A 23,051-nucleotide genomic window follows, 5' to 3' on the forward strand; every position below is an offset into this window, starting at 1 on the left:
ACAAGCCTTCTCCTGCCTCGATCCCGAAGAGTCCTCCAAGGCCTGTCCCTGAATGCTGCCTTTCTGGGTGAAAGAGCACACACATTTTCCGTGGGGCTGGACAGACTCTCCCCTTCTCCAGCTGCTGATCTCACGGCTCTTGCCAGAGAGAGTTGCCACTGGATCCAGGGTTACATTCCCTTCCTGGCAGCCTTTATCCCATGATGGGAGGAAAAAAGGGTACCAAGGCCTGGCTCTCTTGTTTCAGTAATAAGCTGTGACCTGAGTCACTTGCTTATGCTAATTACTTACCCCAGGACCTGCTCAGCCCCTCTCCCTAGCCTGTTTCTCTTCTCTGTCTTTCCCACCTGCTCTTTTTCTGTTTCTCCCTCATTTTCCCCCACTTTCCTCATCTTCTCATTCCTGCTGTGTTTTCTCTCCTCCACTCCTTCATTTTTTTCCCTATCCTTTATTCCTTCCAATACCTGGCCTCAGTTTGGGTGCTCATGAGCTTCAGGATACCCATAACCCTGTTCTTGCAGCCTCTACCTTGACCCAGAAGGGCCAAAAGCTAGCAGTAACTGAGGATGTGTGACCTCCTTCTCCCACTAGATTAACCTTGCTGAGCACAGGAGAAACTAGTCACTGAAGACTGCATGCATTTTTCAAATTCTTCTTGGTTCTCTAATAGCTGCAATGAAAGGAAATGCCCTGGAGCAGGAAGGGGCAGGGCTGGTCCTTGGAGGGCCAGGACATGAGTCATGTTCCCCTCCACCTTCGCTCTCCAGTGACTTTCCAGTGGGGTCTCTGCCTTCTCCACCTCCTGGGTTGGTCCTGGCTGGTCTGAAGCTTACTGTGTTCCCTGGGGTTCCAGGAGTCCCACTTCCTCCCGCTGATTCACGGGAGCCTCCTGGCTACTGTCAGTTGATTCTTCATACTCCATCCCCATATCCAGAGAGCCCAGAGGATGATCCAGTGTCCAGCTTGCTTCTCTAACCTTTGCCCCCCTAGGAATCAGCAGCTCATGTGCCCCAGCCCTGAGGCGATGAGGAACAGCTCTGAAGGGTCTGCCCCAGCCTGCCCAGCGTTACTCTCCACACATGGTAAACTTTGTCATGTTTATAAATTCTCTTGTAAAATGAAACACCTAGTGGGAGGTTTCACCCTAAGCGACATTGCTGTTGCTTTCATATCTGTGATTGTTATGAAGAGGAGTACCGTTAACGACACTCTCAACCACAATTCTGCTCTTATGGAAAGTTCCATCCACCTTACAACAATATTTGTATGGTTTCCAGAAAAACATTGTTGGGAGAGGGGAGGATGATGATTTTTTTTTTTTCCAAAATAATCCTTACTTTTCTTAATGACCTTAAATGGATCCATTAGCCCTCAATTTAAGATCCCTTCCTCATCCTGGGAGTTTTGGGTAGCCTGCAGTATCAATTCTTTTTATCCAAATGCTGGTTTCTCTGAGTTAGCTTTGTGGAAAGATGTGTAAGTCAGTGGTATTCTGGGTCTAAGGACAATCACAAGGAGAGGCTACACAAGGTCTGACTGGAGAGGCAGCCAGAGTCTCTCCTAATCTACGGTGCCCTACTGACCCTCAAGCATCTCTGGTACCACTGGCTTCACCCACCAGCCCAGCTTCTCCATGAGAATGTGAAGGGTTTTGACATCCTCTAGCTCCAAGCCTTCATTTGTTTTGACAGTGGGGCCATCTGAAGTTGTCTGAGGTTGGTGTTTTGACTATACTCACACAGATGCAGTGCAGAATCTAGACCCCCCAGGCTCTAGAATCTAAACAAGAATCTAAACAAGATTCTGTCCACCCTGGATCCTCTTGGTTTACCTGACAATGGCCATGATCACCAAGCAAATGCCATCAGGGAGGAATAAGACTTAAAACTTTAGCCATCCACCCTTGGACGGCCTGATGTTAATGTGTAGAAGGAAAATAGGACTACTCTTGGGGAAGAGTTACTGGATCTAGAACAGCATCATCCAATAGAAAAATAATGCAAGGAACCTCATGTGGAATTTTAAATCTTCTAATGGTGTAGTCCATTTTCTATGACTATAATGAAATACCTGGGCTGTGTACTTTATAAAGAAAAGAGGTCTATTTGGGCTCACAATTCTGGAGGTCCAAGGTTGAGGGGTTGCATCTGGTACTGACATTCTTGCTAGCAGTTGGTCCTAAGGTGGCACAGAGCATTGCAGGGCAAGAGACACAGAACTCAGGAATATCCTGGTATTGTGGTTCAGCGATAGAGTGGTTGCCTAGCACGTGCGAGGTCCTTGGTTTGAGCCTCAGTACCACATAACAAAATTAAAAAAATAAAATAACAGTATTGTGTCCAACTACAACTAAAAAATAAATATTAAAAAAAAAGAATGTATCCTGGTCTCTCTCTTCCTTGTAAAGCCACCAGGATTCAATCATGGACCTTCCACCCTGATGGCTTTACCAATCCTAAGTACCTTCTAAAATCCCTGCCTTGAAACACCAGAGTTAATTGTTTTTCATACTCTAAACACCTCAAAACAGGAATTAAACTCAAACTGAAGTTTTGGAATTGACAAACTACATTTAAAATATAAAGAGCAGTTACATTAAAAAAGTAAAATAATTTAAATAATACATTTAAATTCAAATTACACATTAATTAACTATATTTTTAAGATTGAGTATTGCTATGTGGCCCAGGCTGGTCTTGAATTCCTGGGCTCCAGTGATCCTCCCACCTCATTTTCTCAAATAGCTGGGATTGCAGGTTTGTGTCATTACACGCATCTTATACTAATTTTAACAAATATATTTTATTTAATTGGACACACCCACAGTGTAACTATGTCACTTAAATATAAAACTATTATTATTATTAGTGCTGAAGATTGAACTTAGGGTCTCATACATGTTAAGTGCATGCTCTACCGCTGAGCTGCACCCCCAGCCTCAATATAAAACTTATGAATAGGTTTTTACCTTCCTTTTTCCATTCTAAGCCTTTGCAACCTGGAATGTATTGTACACACTAGCACATATCAGGTGCTCAACGGTCACAGGTGGTTATTGGCTGTCATCCTGCACAGGGTAGTTCTATAGCGCTCTGTTGTGAATCATTCTATCTAGTGTCCTATCCTGGCATCAGTGTGTGGGAGACCACACACTGGTCTGATACTTCATGACCTATAAATAAGCGGGTGTCACAATGGGCAAAATGTGAGACTTATGCAGTCCATGGGGAGAAATAAAGAATGCCCACACGCTTTTGCCCTTTTCAATGCTTTATTCACTCAAATCACTCAATACAGTTTCACTCTAAAGGTTCTTTTTTAAAAAATATTTATTTTTTAGGTGTACATGGGCACAACACAATGCCTTTATTTTTATGTGATACTGAGGATGGAACCCGGGCCCCGCCTGTGCAAGGCGAGCGCTCTACCGCTGAGCCACAACCCCAGCCCCACTCTATAGGTTCTTAATCAGAAAATGGCAATCCTTAATGCTAGGTCCTGCAATAGACATCATCAACCCACAGCCAACAATCCTAGATTAATTCTAAACCCTGCAAACACACTTAATCATGACAGGCTCATGACAGACATTCCCTCTGCAGGCTAAGCTCAAGTGTCAGATCAGAAGTCTCAAGCCTTAGGCTCTAAGTCCAGCAGATGCCCACTCACTCAGACGTGGTGATCAGGAGAGGGACCAAGGCAGGCTTCTCCTGGGGTGGCGCTGACGGCTGGCTGAGGAGTGGTCAGAGGGAGAAGTCCTTTTCTCACCAGGGTCAAGAGGCTGCTGAAGAGTTTGATAGCCGTGAGAACAACGCAGAGGGTTAGGCAGAGGAGAAGGGCTGGGATGTCAGTCCAGGTCCTCATCAGGCTCTCAGCGTGAGGGCACCGGTGTCGGCTGGCTGCATATCTGTTCATTTGCTCCTTCATTTATACTACATTTTGGGGCTTCTGACCGTCTCTTCAATCCCTATCAGCTGCTACTGGATTTTTCAGCGACGTCATTGTCCTGAGATTAAAGCATCTGGTCTGGTGGTCCCCACCCTGATTTTCTTGCTTCTTTCAGGGTGAGGGCCACATGCCAGAGTGGGGAGAAGTGACTTGTTTGTGCCTGAGGGCCATACTGGAAGGCTCATAGGTGTGCCTGGTGAGACTGCAGGTTTCAAATTGGAGTTTTAAAATGGAGTTCCTTCGGCTGAGGCCTAAGGTCATCCTGAATGGGGGTCATATACTTTATTACAGCAAAATAGTGCCTCAGCTCCAAGGCACAGGAGTGAAAGAGAGAGGGTCCTCTTAATAATTGTGTGGACAACAGTCATGCACCAGCCCTGGATCAGCAGACCAGGACAAGGATTCACTATAAAGAGAATCTAGCAGAGAAGTGTTAAGAGAATCCAGCAGAGGAGTGTTGTGCTGTGGCCCCAGAGGCCCCAGAGGCCACAGTTGCTGTGGGAGTCACTGGGTGGCTCTGGGTGGCCAGTGAGCATCAACCTGGAGAAATGGAAGATACCAGAATAAAAGCATTGAGGAAGCATCAAGGAGCACCTGGGCAGAGTACCAGCAATTTAATTCAGGATGAAGGAGGCTCTGATCAGCTTTGCAAGTGCAAAAGAGAGATTAGCTTAAACTGCAAAACGTGCCATTTATGTTAGATCCGAGAAGAGTTCCCTGTGCTGAGAGGGCATTTCAGAGACTCCTGTGCCAGGGCCTTCTGGGGCCTCCAAAGCAGCAGGAACTCAGTTCATCCTGGGCCAAAAACTACCAGCTACAAGGAAGCCAGATAAACGAGCAGCTGCCTGAGCCCCTTCCAGCTCTGGATTCCAAGATAAGATAAAGCTATTGGTTGTAAGAAATATTCCAAAGATGACCAAATAGTTCTAGTCAGGTGAGAAATAGTTCCAAACATCTATGATGTCAAAGCACAGACTTTGAGGAAAATAAAGGGGAAAAACTCCTGAAGAACAACCCAACACACGTTTAACAACTACTGGTGACAAGGAAAGGAACAATCCTCATGTTTTGTTTACCCAGAGTCTAGAAGAATAATTGCAAGAAAAATCTTTCCCAGCAGCATTCCTCATAAAACTTGTTAAAAAAAATTTTTAAAAAGCAACTTGTTTTCCTTGAGTACATATCTGAAGGAGATAAGGCTATTCATGCATTACTTTAAACCAAATGTCTTCAGCTATAATTAATTTTTATTTTATAATATTTTCAGAACAAGCATCTTTATGATGCATCATATTTGAGATATTAATTTCCCTGGATTTTCCCTTTAACATTGGCTAAGGTTTTTCTTTTATATTTTTACAACCAAAAATAGCATTTTGATTATTCAGCTGATATTAATAAAACCAAGCAGGGTTAGATCCTCAGCCAGTTAACAGCTGGTGAGCGGAAGGCGCTCTGGGCTGTCCTGAGAGTGGGTCTCCTATACCCATGCTGGTCACACTAACAACAAGGTGATGTAGAGCAAGTTGCTGAGTTTCTTGGAGTCCCAGGTACGGCACGGCATCAGGGGCCTTTCTGCTGCGAGTGACAGAAATGGAACAGGGACATCTGCTGTGTCACCTAGAAGAAAGCTGGAGACATGATGGCCCAGGGAAGATGATTCAGAGTTACCGAGGGCCAGCTTTTCTCTTTGCTCTGCCATCTCATTTATGGTCATTCTCAGGCTGGCATGAGAGGACGGAGGTATCATGTCTAGGTGTGATAACATCCAGAGGAGGATAAGAAATCCCCTCTACAACTTTTCTCAGTTGTCGCCTTTGGATATCGTTCCTCCATATCTCATCAGCCAGATTGGGGCTTGTGCCCTTCCTAATTTAATCTCTGGCCTAAGGAATGTGTTACTATCCTGAGCTCAGACAAACCCTCTGGCATGGTTTAGATGATGGATAGTTGACAATGTTCACACAATTAGGACATTTTAAAAAAATATTTGTTTTTAGTTGTAGATGGACACAATACCCCCAATTTTGTTTATTTTTTATTTTTATGTGGTGCCGACTATCGAACACAGCGCCTCGCATGTGTGAGGCAAGTGTTTCACTGCTGAGCCATCATCCCAGCCCCCAAAGAGGATATCTTATGGTGCTTTGGAAGACCACCACAGGCGGACACTTAATAAACAAGAACACCATCTAAACATGCAAATTGTTGTAGTTATTTAAATATTCACAATGCAGTTATTGTTCAATTGAAAATGCCACAATGATAAAAGAAAGAACACATAGAATGTCTAAAGCTTGTCCATCAGAAGAGTATATGGTTCTAGATGTTCCTTCCCTGAAAATCTTTCAGCACCATGCTTTGTAACGGTGAAGGCAGAGGACATCAAAAGAGGACTCTGTAGCACCCAACACCCATCATGAGGAAAGAGAGGGACATCCTGCCTTATGCTCCAGTGTGGCACATCATGAGGTTCAGATAAAAATGTTCTATTCTTACAATAACCAGATAAGAGCCAGGTGGCTAGTAAGACCTAGAAAAGATGTGAGCTCCTGTAGTAGTCAAAGAGGGATACAAATCACAGCATCTCCACTTGTATGAAAGTCATAACTTCTCTAAGCCTCTGAGTTTCCTGATCTGTACCATGAGACAAATAATATTTATCTCAAACATCTCACACATTGAGGGGATTTCATGAAATATCCCTGAAAAGTATTAATGATAATGTTTATCAGAAAAGCAAATGTTCAATAAATGGTATCCATGGAGGACATATAGTAAATTATTTTCAAAAATTATCATTTTATAATAATGATAAGATGTACCAGAAAATGTCAAGTCTCAATAAATTCAGTGAATTCAAGTCAACAGATAATTAACAGCATCTCCTGAGAATATCTTCAGTTTGTAGGAGTGGAGTAGTGGCAGGAAAGGAGGGAAGCAAAGACTGTCTAAGAGTCAGTCCGTGGGGCCAATCACAAGATACCAAAACACCATGCTATGAACAGGTCAAAGAGCCATGAGTGTGGATGCATGTGTTTCTGCACAAGATTTATTTTTGTATTCAGGATGGGTGTCTTTGATTTCTGTTTTTAAGTTGGCTTTGTAGAGATGTGATTTACATACAGTAAAATGCACCCAGTTTAGGAATACACTGTGATGAGTTTTGACAATGTATACAACGTGTGATCAACACCACCACCTAGAAAGTTCCCTAGTCACAGGCAATCATTGTTCATCTCTCTGTCACTCTGAATTAATTCAGCCTCATGGTTCCCAGACTTTGTCAAGACCCCCTAACGTGCACAGCAAATTCACAGAACACAGTGGATGTTTCAAGTTTTGGGGGGCACATGGCAATATGTGTTCAGTGCTGTGGAAGCCACTATTACAAAATTGTTTGGACCTAATGACTCAATAAATGCAACTGTTAGGTATTTCTTTTGGCTGAGAAGCACTACGAAAAAATTACTGAGACACTAATAATAGCATTTTCAAGGCTTATCCATGCTGTAGTACATATTACTATATCTTTTTTTTTTTTTTTTTTTTTTTGCTGAGAAGTATTTTAGAATAGGGATGTAAGAAAATTTCTCTGAGGACAGCTGCTACAAGCATACAAATCTTGAGTACATAAGCTTTCACTTTTCTTGGGTAGATATCTCGATGCAGAATTCCTGGGTCATAGGTTAAGTATATGTTTAACTTTTTAAGAAACTGCCAAACTGTTTCCCAAAGCACAATTTTACACCCTCAGTTGCTCTACTTCTTTGCCAGCATGGTATCGCCAGTCTCTTTAATTTTAGCCATTCTGGTGGGTGTATGGTGCTATCTCAATATGCTTTTTTAATTTGCATTTTCCTGATGACTAATGATGTTGAGAATCTTTTCATGTGCCTGTTGGCCATTTGCATATCTCTTTTAGTGAAGTTTGTTGAAATCTTTTGTCCATTTAAAAATATTGAATGGTTTATCTTCCTACAAATGAGTTGTAAACATTTTTATATGTCTTAATACATGTTTACGCACAGAAATTGTGTGTGTGCATGTGTGTGTGTGTACTTTTCTTGGTCAACGGTTTGTTTTTTCATTGCCTTTAACAGTGTCTTTCAAAGAACAAAAGATGTCCATTTGGATGAGGTCCATGTTATTAACATGTTGGTTGGTGGTTTTTTTGATATCCTAAGAATTTTTGTCTATCAAGGTTACAAAGATTTTCTCCTATTTTTTCTAGATACTTGTAGTTTTAGCTTCTACTCTTAGGTGTGTGGCCCATTTTGAGTGTTTTTTTTTTTTTTTTGTGTGTGTGTGTGTGTGTGTGCATGGCTTAGAGGTATGAGACTCATCTTTCTTTATGATATCCACTTGGTGAAGCAGCACTCAATGAAAAATTTATCCTGTTCATGCCAACTCCCTTTGGCACCTCTCGATGTGTGTAGCATGGTTCTATTTCTTTCTTTCTTTCTTTCTTTTTTTGTGGTGCTGGGACTTGAACCCAGGGCCTTGTGAACGCAAGGCAAGCACTCTACCTACTGAGCTATATCCCCAGCCTGATGTGGCTCTCTTTCTGGACTCTACTTTTCCATTCATATTGTGGCTACCCTTTGTCAATACCACACGGTGTTGATTACTGAAGCTCTATAATAAGTTTTGAAATCCAGGCACTATACATCTTCCAATTTTGTTCTTCCTTTCCAAAATTGCTTTGGCTAAATCATAAACTCTTGGCATTTTAATGTGGACTGTAGAGTCAATATGACATTTCTACAGACGAGCCTGATGGAGTTTGAGAAACTCTTTCTTAAGCAGGGATGAGGCTGCCAGGTCGACCCCTCTGAAGGCAGAAAATTTTGGTGGTGATTTAAACAGTGAATAAAAAAAAAAATAAAGAAAAAAGGAAAGAAATCCCCCAAACTACTTTTCCAATTGCACCCTTAAATGGTTCAACATCTGTGGAAATGCAAGGCCCCTGAGAGGGCTAATACATTAAAGTTATAACCCTTTAGCAAGAAAGAATCTAGCTACTTTTCTATCCAGTGAATGTATTGAGATTGCAAAGAAATGAGGACGTGAGAAGGGGAAGAAATATACAAACAAGGAAATTGGGGAGTGCTATGATTTGCCCCCCAAGGTTCATGCATTGGTATCTTTGTCCCTAGTTTGGAGTGTAGAGGTCATGTGGAAATATTAATGGTAAGAGCCTAGTGGGAAGTCCTTCCGTCATTGAGGGCTTCCTCAGAAGGGCCCCTGAGTTAGTGAAACCCCTGAGTTAGTTCTCTTGAGAGTGTTTTGTAAAATAAACAAGTCTGGTCTCCACGTAATCCTGGCCTCCCATCTGGCCATGTTATCTCTCCCTCTTGCATGTGTTCCCACCATGGTGCCATCTACCAGTAGGCACTTACCAGAGGCCAAACCAGTGGGGCTGCCTAAGCTTGGACTTCTAGCCTCCAAAACAATGAGCTAAGTAAACCTCTTTTCTTTACAAAGTAGACTGACTCCAGTGTTTTATTACAGCAGTGAAACACTGACTAATACAAGGAGTGCCAAGATAAGAATTTTCTACTCTAATTTTGTTTTGAAGGCCACAATTCAGAACTTATCTTCTCACAGGACACGTGCCCAAAGTTCATTAGCAGAAATGATGGAGCACAAACTTGTGACCTTGGTATGACTTTCAGGCAGTTAGGGTGACGTGGTGTTTGATGGAGACAAATAGTGAGATGTCCATGGTCTTAGAGTACAAATAGAGTTAAAAGGATTAATGATTAACCAAAGATGAGCAGAATTGAAAGGATGACAATAAAGTTGGAAGATGGTATTTGTGACATAGGAAAAAAAAAAGCTATTGGAGCCCAAATGTCCTAGATTCATGCCCTGTTTCCCCACTTTCTTATTGTGCAATATCAGAGCAAGTAGACCATAACACAAATTTTTCAGTTTGCCTGGAGGATTAAACAAGATTTTTCCAGCTACTTCCTGGATATCACAGGCACTGCACATTCAACAGGCCCAAAAATGAAACCCCATTTCCCTCCTGAACAGGCTATTTTCCTTCTTGGTGACCCACTTAATACCTGACCCTAATCTTAATCCCCTCACTACTGAAGCAGGTATGTACCTTTTGAAACAGCTCAGAATCTTTAGGATACTTTTTCCAAATTTGATATTTTCCCTCCAACATAGAAACAAATATGCAAAACAAAACCAACTACACCCAGCCTCCTCTGCTGCCAGCATGCAGACGGGTGACGTAGAACCCACCAGTCAGATGCCAAGTGGAGCAGGGTGAAGGAAGACGAAAGATGGGGAGGGGTCATTTCCATTTTACTGGAATCGGTACGCACAGACACAACACTGTTCTGGAATCTTCTTCCCATCTTCACCAGGGAGTTGTTTCTGGAAGCAGACTTGAGGCTGATCCATTGTCTTCCCAAGATTCTTGTAGGGCCCGGTATGGTGGCGCATCCCTGTAATCCCAGTGGTTTGGGAGGCTGAGGCAGGAGGACCGCAAGTTCAAAACCAGCCTCTGCAAAAAAGCAAGGTGCTGAGCAACTCAGTGAGACCCTGTCTCTAAATAAAATAAAAATGGGGTTGGGGATGTAGCTCAGTGGTTGAGTGCCCCTGAATTCAATTCCTGGTACCCCCCCCCAAAAAAAAAGATTCTTGTAGGTACTTACTATAATACTACATCATAATTCTCTATTCTTTAAATTATCTTCAGTAGATTCTGTTGTCCAGTTCATAACCCAGATCCAAATCCTGGAAGCAATACATAGTAAGTTCCCAAGCCAGGAACCCCAAGGCCCAATCCCTGACTCCTTTCTCTCTTTCTCACCACTGTGGCCCATCGGTCACCAAGTCTTGATGATGCATCTTATGACTCTATTTTCTCCCTTTCTACTGTCCTACCTAGTCAAACCACCATCGTCACTCATCTTGATTTTGGCAAAAGCTTGTAATGCGTCAAAGAAAATATGGGATAACCATACAGTGGTGTATTATCCGGTCAAATGGAATAAAGTTCAGATTACAACATGGAGGAACCTGGAAAACCCACTGAGTGAAAGAGGCCAGACCCATTGGGTCATATAGTATGAGATCCCCTCTATATGACGTATCCAGAATGGGCCCATCCATGGAGACAGAACAGGTTCACGATAGCTAGGGACTAGGGTGGGGAGGGCGGGCCAGTGGGGCTTCTTCAGTGGGAAGTGGACATGTCCTGGAATCAGTGAGTGCCGACGGCCACACAACATGACCCATGTGGTAATGACACTGAATCATCCACAGATTCCATGTTGTGCGTAATTTACCAGAAGAGAAAAATCAGCGACAAATCTGGACCATGACCAGGGAGTGATTTTTGCTGAAATATCCCTATCTTGCTCTTCCCACAACCCTCTCTGACTGCTGCTCGTCTTAAGCTCTCTTTTCTTCTTTTTCTCCTCTTTAGAAGAGATACTTGGCTTTCTCCCAGGTTACACCTGGGTTGAGTCTAAATGGCTGGGAGACCCCACCCCACTTCCAGCTTCCTGGGCCCCAGGCACCTTTGCAGCCTGTCTAATTTCTCCTCTGGCCTGGTGGGATTGCTGAGATCTCAGAGAGAAGCAGGCTTTCTGCTGACACCTGAGGCTTTCTCCCTAAACCACATGGCTGGCCCTCAAATGCCCTGCGAACCTCTTAGCTGGCCTGTCCCCTCGAGGCGATGGGAAAAGGAGGACAGAAGTTCTATGGGCCACTTTCTGACTCTGCGTCAGTCTCCACAACAATGTTTTCCAACCTGGCGAGTTTCCTTGGCAACCAAGTTAATAGTCACTCACTGCTTTCAACTCCCTGACTTCCTATTAATGCTTGTTCCGTTTTGAATAGTTTGTCTTTACTTGAAAAGAAACTGCAGAAGCTGCACTTTTGTTGTTGCTAATTTTTTTTTTTTTTAAACTTAGGTTTCTGCCAGGCTTTTTAAAGGGCCCATACAGATTTCTCCCATGAATGTTTGAAAACACAGTTAAGAACAACCACAAACTGTACCTACTAAGCCCCAGGCACTGTTCCCAATGCTTTACATGTAACCATTCATTTAATCTCTGTGACAAGCCATAGGCAGTACCATTCTTAGACCACAGTGTAGAGTCATTTCTTTAGATCTTAGAGAGTACTTGCATTTTAACAGAATGCCAATAGCACCTGTCTGGATGTGAGAACCAAAAGATGTTGCCATCTGGGCTCAGTGGTGCACGCCTGTGATCCCAGCAGCTTGGGAGGCTGAGACAGGAGGATCTCGAGTTCAAAGCCAGCCTCAGCAAACGTGAGGCACTAATCAACTCAGTGAGACCCTGTCTCTAAATAAAATACAAAATAGGGCTGGGGATGTGACTCAGTGGCTGAGTGTCCACCCCAGTACTAAAAGAAAGGTTGCCAGATGAACCTGAATGTCTCCTGAGTGGCAAAGCCACCCCCAGTTGATCAGATGATCTGAGGCCTCTTCCCTCTCAGATATTGGTTTATGAGTCTCTTCGATGCTGTCAACATAAAGAGCTGGGTTATGTAACATCACCTCATTTGCATGTGGAGGGACCCGAATTTAGAGTCATCACTCAGAGATGCAGAAGGGTAATCGGATTCCTGCAATTTGCCACAAGGGTCTTTTCCTCTTAGTGGAAACAATTTCCATAACGATCATGCTCCATTTCCACTCAGAAAAACAGCCTCACCCCTCAAGGCAATTCTGTGTTTTTCTGGTTAAAAATGAAGCCTCTTTTGAGTCAATTTCCTATCAGGCCTTCTCTATCTATCTTCATGATGTCGTGCCTGGTGAGTAGTCCCTGAGCAACCCTCCTGTTTGGAACTCCCTGGAGGGGCAGGTGCAGTGGAGAGCACCCCACTCCTTTCTCTGAGAGGAGATGCTCATCCCGGCATCCACCACCTGTGGGATCCCTTATGTGTACAGCTCTGCCTTTCCCGGCCAGGACAAACTCCGGCCTTCTGCCTTGGATGGCAGTTCTCTCCTCTGCTCCAGCTCATCATCTCCAACGGCTCCTTCCTCCTTCTCTGGAGTCCTGGGTTTTTCTTTACTTGTTCTTTCCCATCAGTACAAAAACTTTCCTTGGACTCGGCTAGAGCTCCCACCCCATTTCTCTCATTTTCACAGTATAACTCCCTTTTTGTTTTTCTGTCTTCCATCTCTCTCCTCCATTCTCTTTTATTGGGCAAAGGACACATAACACAAAATCTGTCATTTAAAGTGCACAACTCAGGAGCATCACGTGCATTCAGTGTCGTGCCACCACCAGCTCTGCCTACTTCCAAAACCTTTTCACCCCTCCAAATGGAAGCCATGAACCCATTACAAAGCTACTTGTTGTTCTCCAGCTCTGCAGTTCCCCAGACCTTGGTAACCACTAGTCTGCTTTTGGTTTCTCTAGGTTGGCTTATTTTGGATGCTTCGTGTATATGCAGTCAGACACTATGTGCACCTTTCTGGCTGGTTTCTTTCACTCACTATAGACTTTTCAAGGTTCATTTGTGTTGTAGCATGTGTCTGTACTTCACTATTCCACTATGTAGACACACTGTTTTGTTTGTCCATTCATTTGTTGGTGGACGCTTGAGTTGTTTCCTCTCATTCTTTTAAAATCACCTTTAATCAGACTCTTGTTTCCATCATCCTACTAAAGCTGCTATTGTCAAGGTCACCAGTGACTACTGCATTGCTAACTCTCAGAGTTGAGTCTCAGTGGTCACTTGACTTGTCTCGCCAACGGTGCCCCTCTTGCCTGGTCACTGTCTCTTCTGGAAACCCTTCTCCCCAGGGCTCGGAGCTCACACATTGTCTAGGTTTTCACTCTTGCTTCCCCATCACCTCTGCTGTTTTTGTCCCTTTTACTCTGGGAATATGGTCCTTGGATCTCTTTCCTATCTACTCCCTCCTTAAGTGACGTCAGCTAGTTCCCGGGATTTAAGTATCATTTATATATTGACAATGGCCTTGTTTCTATTTCTGCTTCGACATCTTTTCTGCACTCCCACTCTGTGTCCTCCTGCCTGCTTAGCGTCTCTCCTCGGATGCTGAACCTCACCTGTTCAGACGGAGACTTGGATCTCTGAAGACTGCAACTCCAAAAAAACCCTTGGTCGCTGAGATTGGGAGTCTTGGAATCGGCCTTGCGTTTTCACTTTCTCTTCAACCCCGTGTGTGAACCCTGCTCAGGCCTTTGTGCTTGCTGTTCCCTTGGTCTGCAGCGCACTTCCCTAATTTCTGCTCTGAGCACTTCCTTATCTGCAGGTCTTTAGTCACATGCCACCTCTCAGAAGCCCATATGAATTAGAGACTCCCCCACCTCCCCAGTTCCTGATCTCTCTTCCTGGATTAACTTTTCTCCTTAGTACTTACCATCATTTATACACTATATGGAGCATTTTAGTTACTTCTAAGTAGATTTTGTGCCAGATGCATTCCCAGTTCCTACAATGGAGACCTGCATAAGGTACTCACCTATTTTTTGTGGAATGAATGCCTTCATTTCTTAAAAAAGCGGATAAAATTTGTATTTAATAAATTTCAAAAAATAAAATAATAATATTAGATATCAAACGTTTTAAGGTACAGTGGTTAGCCAGGTGTGGTGGTGCACACCTGTAGTCCCGGTGGCTTGGGAGGCTGAGACAGGAGGATTGTGTGTTCAAAGCCAACCTCAGCAATGGCGAGCTTGATGTGGCTCAGTGACTGAGTGCCCCTGAGTTCAAACCTTGGCATGCCCCTGCCCCCCAAAAAGAGATATAGTGGTTAAACAAGAGCATCTTTAAAATACACGTCAGCAGCTACCAGCTGTGTGGCTGCTCCTGCTTCAGCCTGTAGACAGTTTTGTCTCTCCCAAGTGGAGCTTTCAGGACCAACTCTGAGCAACTGCTCCCCCCTGCTGAGGCCTCAGGTTCCAGGTTTAGTTAGCACTCTCTCCCTGCCCACTCTGTACAGAGGGCCCTTCGCTTCCCCCACCTTTTAAACAAAAGTAAAATGAAATTTAATGAGACATAATTTACAAAAAATGCCATGTACAAGAAATGTTTAGTTTGATGAATGTTAATAAATGTATTCACTCCTATAATCATCACCCTCATGAAGATAATCATCCATTCTATCATCCAAAGCTACCCCCTGTCCCTATGAAGGTAGCTGTCCCTGACAAGTAAACCAATAACCTTATTTCTACCATTCTGTTTTAGGGCTCCCTTTTATAGAGATAAATTCATAAATGAAATCATACAGTATGTCTTCCTTAGGGTATGGATGATTTTACTCAGTATAATGTTTTGGAGATTCATCCATATGATTGAGCACATTAGAAACTTGTTACCTTTTATTATGTTCTATTGCATAAATATACCTCTACTGGTTTATTCATTTATCTACCAAAGGACAGCTGTTTCTAGTTTTTGGCTATTCTGAATAAGTCACTATGAACATTCATGTCCAAATGATTGTGTGGATATATAGATATACGTTTTTCTTTGTCTTAAGTAAACATCTGGGAGACTATTTGCTGAGTCATTTTATAAACATATGTTTGTTTAACTTCTTAAGATTTTTCAAAGTGATTAACTTCTTAATCACCTTTCAAAGTGATTGTGACATTTTCTACTTCTATCAGGGAATGTCCGAGTCCCAGTTGCTAATTCTGGGTATTATTGATCTTTAACAATTTTAGCGATGCTAGTGAGTATTTCGGAGTAGCTTACTGTGGACTTAATCTGCATTTTCCTGATGACTAAGGATAGTTAGCATATTTTCACGTGCTCATCACCATTTGTATATATTCTTTGGTGATATATCTATTCAACTCTTTTGCCCATTTTCTGTTTGAATTGATTTCCTCTTACTAGTCACTTGTAAGATTTATTTGATTTTTTAATATATTTGTGAGGTGTATGTACTGTGTGTGTTTTTTGTTAGTGGTTGGTATTTTCATTTTTGTAACAGTATTTTTCAAAGAGTGGATGTTTTAAATTCTAATAAAGTCTGGATGACCAATTTTTTTCTTTTGTGGGTATTGATTTCTATTATTTGTCTGAGATGCAGATGAGGCTCTTTCCTTCCTTCCCTTTCTTCTTTCATGCATGTCAGACCTGCATCCTGGTCTAAAGTTCATAGTCTAAAGTTTCTTCCTGAATATTCCTGCTGTCTTCTCCTTCATGTGTCGTAGTTTCTACAATACATCTCTTGTGCGTCAAATCTGTTTTTGGTATCTGTTTTTTTTTTTTTTAATATTTATTTTTTAGTTTTCGGCGGACACAACATCTTTGTATGTGGTGCTGAGGATCGAACCCGGGCCGCACACATGCCAGGCAAGCACGCTACCGCTTGAGCCATATCCCCAGCCTCTAGTATCTGTTTTTTGGAGATCCCAAATAATACAATTTCCTACCTGCTCTAAGTTTCTTGGATGTTCATATAAATTTTATAATAGTCACATCAATTTTTCATTTCAGGGGCTGGGGATGTGGCTCAAGTGGTAGCGCGCTTGCCTGGCATGCGTGGGGCGCTGGGTTCAATCCTCAGCACCACATACAAATAAAATAAAGATGTTGTGTCCACCGAAAACTGAAAAATAAATGTTAAAAAATTCTCCCTCTCTCTCTCCTCTCTCTATCTTTAAAAAAATTTGCATTTCATCATAAATTTTATAATAATCATACCAATTTAGAACCTCCCACGGATGGCTTTGGGATTTTTAAAATTTAAACTATGGATCAACTTGGGTAGTATGGACATCTTAACAATGTTGAATCTTTCAATACACAAACATGATGAAATTTTTGATTTATTTAGATCTTTAATGTATTTCAGCAAGGTTCTGTAGTCTTCACCATTGAATTAGCATCTTTTGTGAATTTCTCTAAGCACTTCATGTTTTGTGATACTAAGATCTTTTTTAAAGGAATGATCAGCAAAATGGAAACAGGAGGATTGTGCCTGAGCTCAGTGGTAAAGAGAAGATTTTTGTTTTGTTTTTAAGGTGTCAGGGGAGAAGTAGGGAGTTAAGGAGAGAGGAGAGATTGGATCAAGACATTTTACCAGGAAGCAGAGAAAGATTGGAGAGTGGTAAGAAATGGGAACAAAGCTAATGACTCATTTCTGAAGCAGCACATTATACCTTAAAACCAAATGACCCCTGGATATTTTGCACGGGACATACAAAAATGGTTTATCAGAATACCGAAAAGATTATAAAAGATATATATATATATATTCTTATTGCATTCACTTCCTCAGATTTGTCCATTGGCAGGTAGTCAGGATGGGTTCCTGTCACTCAGGCCACTCACCTCCCAGGGCCTTAATTCCTGTGACTTGATTACACTTACCTCCTTTCCTGCTTTCCCCTGTTCAGGTGCCTTTCTCCAGGTTCAGTAGGGTCTTCAATCTCTTCCCTAAACTCTGGGTTAATGTTTGTAAATATTATGTTTCCAAGGAAACTTCTTTTGGAATTAAAAGCAAGGTTATATCTCTATAAGAGATCTGTTTCTTTCCAATCAGAGGTGTTTTGTTCACAGGCAACCCTGCCTGCTGTGTCTGAAGGCCTTTGTACAAGGCTTTTCACTTTATGGTTTTATGCTTTGTGCACTCTTCTTCTCTGAAGTTAAAGGAGATACTGATCTGGGCAGAGAGAATAGCCGAGCAGTGAGAACACTTCTGGAGAAAGAAGTACCACTTGTTACATCAGCTGCTTTCTCGGTTTTTGAATTCCTGTGCCTATGCAAGAAGGGCAGAAATGAAATCTGGAGGACAAACCCATAATTAAAAGTTTCTAGAGAAACTCCTATTGGCCTTTCCCAACTCCAAGATAATAATTTTTCTTGTCATCTCTGTGAGCCAATGAGAAGATTTTTTTTTTTTTTTTTTTTGTACTAGCCCAAGGGCTTCAGTTCCATTTCTCCACTGGGACGGACCTATTTTAGCCACCTTTTCCCTGCTGTGACTGAAGACCCAACAAGCACAACTAGAGGAGGAAAAGTTTATTTGGGAGCTCACAGTTTCAGAGGTCTCAGTCCATAGACGACCAGCTCCCTTTCTCAGGGCTTGAGGTGAGGTTGAACATCATGGTGGAAGAGTGTGGCAGAGGAAAGTGGATCAAGACATTTTACCAGGAAGCAGAGAGAGATTAAGCTCAGAGCACCAAATATATACCCCAAAGGATTGCCTCCAATGACCCACCTCCTCCAGCCACACCCCACCTGTCTATAGTTACCACTGAGTTGATCCCTATCAGGGGATTAATTCACAGATTGGTCAAGGTTCTCACAACCCAATTATTTCACCTCTAAACCTTTCTGCATCATCTCACATATGGACTTTTAGGGAACACCACATATCTAAACCATTACAATACCCATGACTTTCTCTTCTGTCCACGTGTGGCCATTTACAATTACATTCTTTGGTTACCAAAACTTGCCATCTCTCCCACTACCACACAGCAACTCCAACATCAATTTATGTTTACCATGCCAATTTTTAATTCCCTTTTTTTTTTTTTTTTGGTGGGGGTGTTTTGGTAGCTACTCATTACTTCTTTTTTTTAAAAAAATATTTATTTATTTATGTATCTTTAGTTTTAGGTGGATACCTTAGTGTGTTTTTTTATGTGGTGCTGAGGATCGAACCCAATGCCTCATGCATGCTAGGTGAGCACTCTACCACTGAGCCACCATCCCAGCCCCTCATTACTTCTTAGAAATGTGACTGTGGGTTAAAAATTAATTATCATATTTAATCCAGATTTTCTTAATTCTTGTCAGTGAGTGCCGCAGTCTGGCTGGGCACAAAATCACGAGCCACTCTAATCCCTGAGCAGGGTCACCTTTCAAAGCAAAATGCCATGCGTCATTCCTACTTGGCTATGGCTCTCAGCATCTCCCCCCTTCTGATTAATTAAACAACAAGCAATGTGGCTTAGGGACCGTGCCTGTTAGGTTGTCCAATTCAACATATGGTCCTTACCCGTCATCGGATGCGCTGACCTCTAGGCGTCAGCCTCCTGTCTTAGGTTGGTACCACTGCAATTGGATCATACCCATCACTGACTACCGGTCCAGCAAGTGAGAGAATATTTAGATTATTTTGTTTGCCATAATGCCAGAAACAGAAAGCCTCTCCCTGTCTCTGTATCTAGGTCCCAATGTCGACCAAAGGCCCTCCTTGTTTTGATAATGCACCTGCACCATTTTTCAACTTGAATTTTAAGTTATTAATATTATTTTCATATTTTATTGGTGCATTATAATTGTACCTAGTGGTAGGATTCATTGTTACATATTCAGACATGCACACAATATAGCAATATAATTTGGCCAACATCATTCTCCAGTGTTTCTTTTTTTCTCTCCCTCCACCCTCTTCCTGGTCCCTTTCCTTCACTCTACTGATTTCCCTTTCATTTTTATGAAAATCCTACTTGATGGGGCTGGGGCCGGGGCTCAGAGGCAGAGCACTCACCTACCATGCGTGAGGCACTGAGTTCGATCCTCAGCACCACATAAAATAAAATAAATTTTATTAAAAAATTTTTAAAAAAAAGAAAATCTAACTTGAATTTTTGTCCCTCTCTCAGACATGGCTCTGTATCCACCTATTATCTAATAGTAAAAAGTACTTCATCACCCTCTTTCCATCCATAAGAACTCAAACTTTAAGTGTAAGGCCTTATCAATGAGGGTGTGGTAAACTGAATCAGCGCCCAAGACGCCCACCCTGGAGCCTCTGTGTTTCCCTACCTGGTGAAGGTGCTGCGCAGAGGTAGTTGAGAGCCTGGAGATGGGAGGTCTTCCTGGGTGATGGGGTGAGGGTGATGTGATCACAAGGTTCACAGGACAAGCGGGGCCTGAGGAGTCACAGTGGAAGAGGTGGCCATGTGGTGACGAAAGCTGGAGGGATGTGCTTGAAAGGGACCATGGGGCAAGGAAACACGTTGGCTCTGGAAGCTGGAAGAGGCAAGGAAAACAGATTCTTGTTTAGATGCTCTAGAAAGAGCACAGACTTGTCAACACCGTGATTTTAGTCCAGGGAAACTTATTTTGGACTGTGTGGACACCAAGATGGGTTTGTGTCGTTTTAAGGCAATGAATTGTGGTGATTTGTTATAGCAGCAGCAAGAAACCAGTACACAGGATCAACTAGGTGAGGGTCTGGATCCTTGTTCCTTCTCATCAACACTATCCAACAGTGTAATGGAGGTGACCCGATCTGAAGACTGGCCGGCTGCGCTGGCTGTCCCATGTCTGGGATGCCTGCAGGTCCAGGACACTGATGTATGCTTTGTCCCTTGCTTAAAATGGGTTTGTTGCTAATTTATTAGTCTCAGACTCTAGGAAATAAAGTCTGACAAAAAGCTGAGCCAGGAGGAATGTCAAGTGATGTCTCTGACTGCAGGACTTTCCTTAGGGCAGTCTCTGGTGGTGATGGAGTGTGGTGCATCTCATGCAGCGTAGCCAGAGACAGACAGGTAGGGCAGGTGGAGAGGAGAATTCTGCACCCAGTGTACATGTGCTGTTTGGAATGTCCCTCCCACAACCCTTTGGGAATTCAGTTGCCACTGGAGCAGTATTGAAATGACATTTACAAGGGAAGCCATGGTGTGATTGTGGGAGTGGGTCCCTATAAAAGGACAAGGTTGACCTCTCCTCCCTCTCTCTCACCTGCCCTCTCTCACCTTCCATCATAGGATGATGTTGCACGAAGATCTCTTCAGATGCCAGAAACCTCATCTTAGTCTCTCTAGCATCTAGAACTGTGAGGAAATAAATTTATCTTTTTTTTTTTTTTAAATAAATTACCCAGTCTCAAGTATTTTGTCAGCAGCACAAAGTAGACTAAGACACAAGCCCTACCCTGGCTTTTATTGTGATGAATCACACATAACATAAAATTTACCACGTTATCCATTTTCGTGCCCACAGTTCCGTGGCAGGAAGTGCACTCACCACCCTCCATCTCCAGAACTGCTGGTTTTCCCAACTGAAACTCTGATCCCTTAAACACTTATCCCTATTATCCCTTTGCCCAGACCCCTGGCAACCCTCACCCCACCTTCTCTCTCTGTAAATTCCACTGCTCTAGGTATCTCATGGAAGGGGAATCACACAATATTGTGTGTGTGTGTGTGTGTGTGTGTGTGTGTGAGAGAGAGAGAGAGAGAGAGAGAGAGAGAGAGAGAGACACGGGCTTATTTCACTCAGCACAAGGGTCATGCATGCTGTAGCATGTGTTTGACTTTCATTTTTAAGGATCAATAATATTGCATTGTATGTATATGCCACATTGTATGGATATGCCATGTGACCATCCATTCACCTGATGGTCATGTGGGTTGTTTCTGCCTTTGGCTATTCTGAATGATGCTGTGTGATGAAAATGGTATACACATATCTGTTATGGTTCCAGGGCCTGTCTTAATGCAGTGCCTCTATTAGTTGGGGAGCAGACTCTGAAAGGCATAGCATGGGCTCAACAGAGCCACTTTTGGGTTGTGTGTTACAGAAATCGGATATTTTTTTTTTAGAAAAAAGATTCTGTTTACATATGGAATACTGCATAATACCCATAGCTTCATTATAAACAGACAATAGCCCCACATTAGTTTCCAATTGGGCTTTGCCACCAAATATATTTGCTGCACATTTCTTTCTAATTATTGAGAAATATTTAGATTTTAGAATTGTGGATAAGAGATTGTGGACATATAGTCAGAGCTTATCAGTTTGTGGATAAAGAAAAAATAGAAATCTCCACTTTTAATCCATTATTGTGCCCCTTGTATGGTGTATCTTTACAAGTATTTCCATATAATTAATTGATCAATTCAAGGAAGAAGAGGGATTAATCAGCTCTATCAGTGTAACTGCACATAGTTCTCAAGACAGCTGGGGTCACTTTCTTTTTTTTTTTTTTTAATTTTTTTTAGTTGTAGGTGGACACAATATCGTTATTTATTTGTTTTTATGTGGTGCATACTGAGGATCAAACCTAGTGTCTCACATGTGAGAGACAGGCGTTCTACCACTGAGCTGCAGCCTCAGCCATAGGGAACTTTTGATGGAGGTGATAGGAAAGAAATGAAAGAGACCATGTCACCTACTTGGAAATTAAGATTCAAAGTTGAGGACAGAAAGCGGCTCGGGAGGCTGAGGCAGGAGGATTGCAAGTTCAACCCAGCCCCAGCAAAAGCGAGGTGCTAAGCAATTCAGTGAGACCCTGCCTCTAAATTAAATACAAAAATAGGGCTGGGGATGTGGTTCAGTGGTCAAGTGCCAGTAATCCCCCCCGCAAAAAAAGTTGAGGCCAGATGTGCTTATAAACCCCATTAAGAAAGTCAAGCAGAGTTTAACTTACAGTCTTTAGACTAGATGGATGATGATCCATGAGAAATACCGTTGTTTTGGATTTAACTACCTAATTAGGATGGATCACCATTTCTGAGTCCTTACTCTGTGAAGCATTGTGTTCTGCACTTAGGGTACATTCCTTATTTATAATCCTTATAACACTCTAGTGTATATTTCACTGACCTCCAAGATAGACTCTATAATTTGTAGGGCCCAGTGAAAAATGGAAATGTAGGATCTCTTATTAAAAAATTATTAAGAATTTCAAGGTGGCCATGGGTGAGCATTCAACACAGCGTGAGGTCCTTCTACCTGGCAGGTGACAGGCCTGTGCACCAGCAGAGGTGGAATACCATGAATCGGGGTGTTATGGTCCCCATTTTTCACATGAGGATACTGAGGCATGGCAGGGCTGTGTCTAACTCAAGCCCAGACAGAGTGCATGCTGAAGTCTGGACGGTCAGGCAGATTAACCCTCAAATCTCCAGACGGCTCAGGGTAGAGGTTCAGTGCGTACTGTGGGACAACAGTCAAGACAATTCTGCAGGCGTTAACAAATGCCTAGAACTTTGCATGTATTGTAGGAACACAAAAGGGAGTGAACTAAAAATCTGTCCAATGTACGCACAAAATAGTTCAAGCCAGTGACTCACTACAAACACTGGAGCCCCTCATCCTGACTCTACTGTGTTTTTTAATTCCTCTGGGAGCACAACGTCAGCTAACTT

Source organism: Callospermophilus lateralis, chromosome 5, assembly GCF_048772815.1.
Source record: "Callospermophilus lateralis isolate mCalLat2 chromosome 5, mCalLat2.hap1, whole genome shotgun sequence".
Taxonomy (NCBI): domain Eukaryota; kingdom Metazoa; phylum Chordata; class Mammalia; order Rodentia; family Sciuridae; genus Callospermophilus; species Callospermophilus lateralis.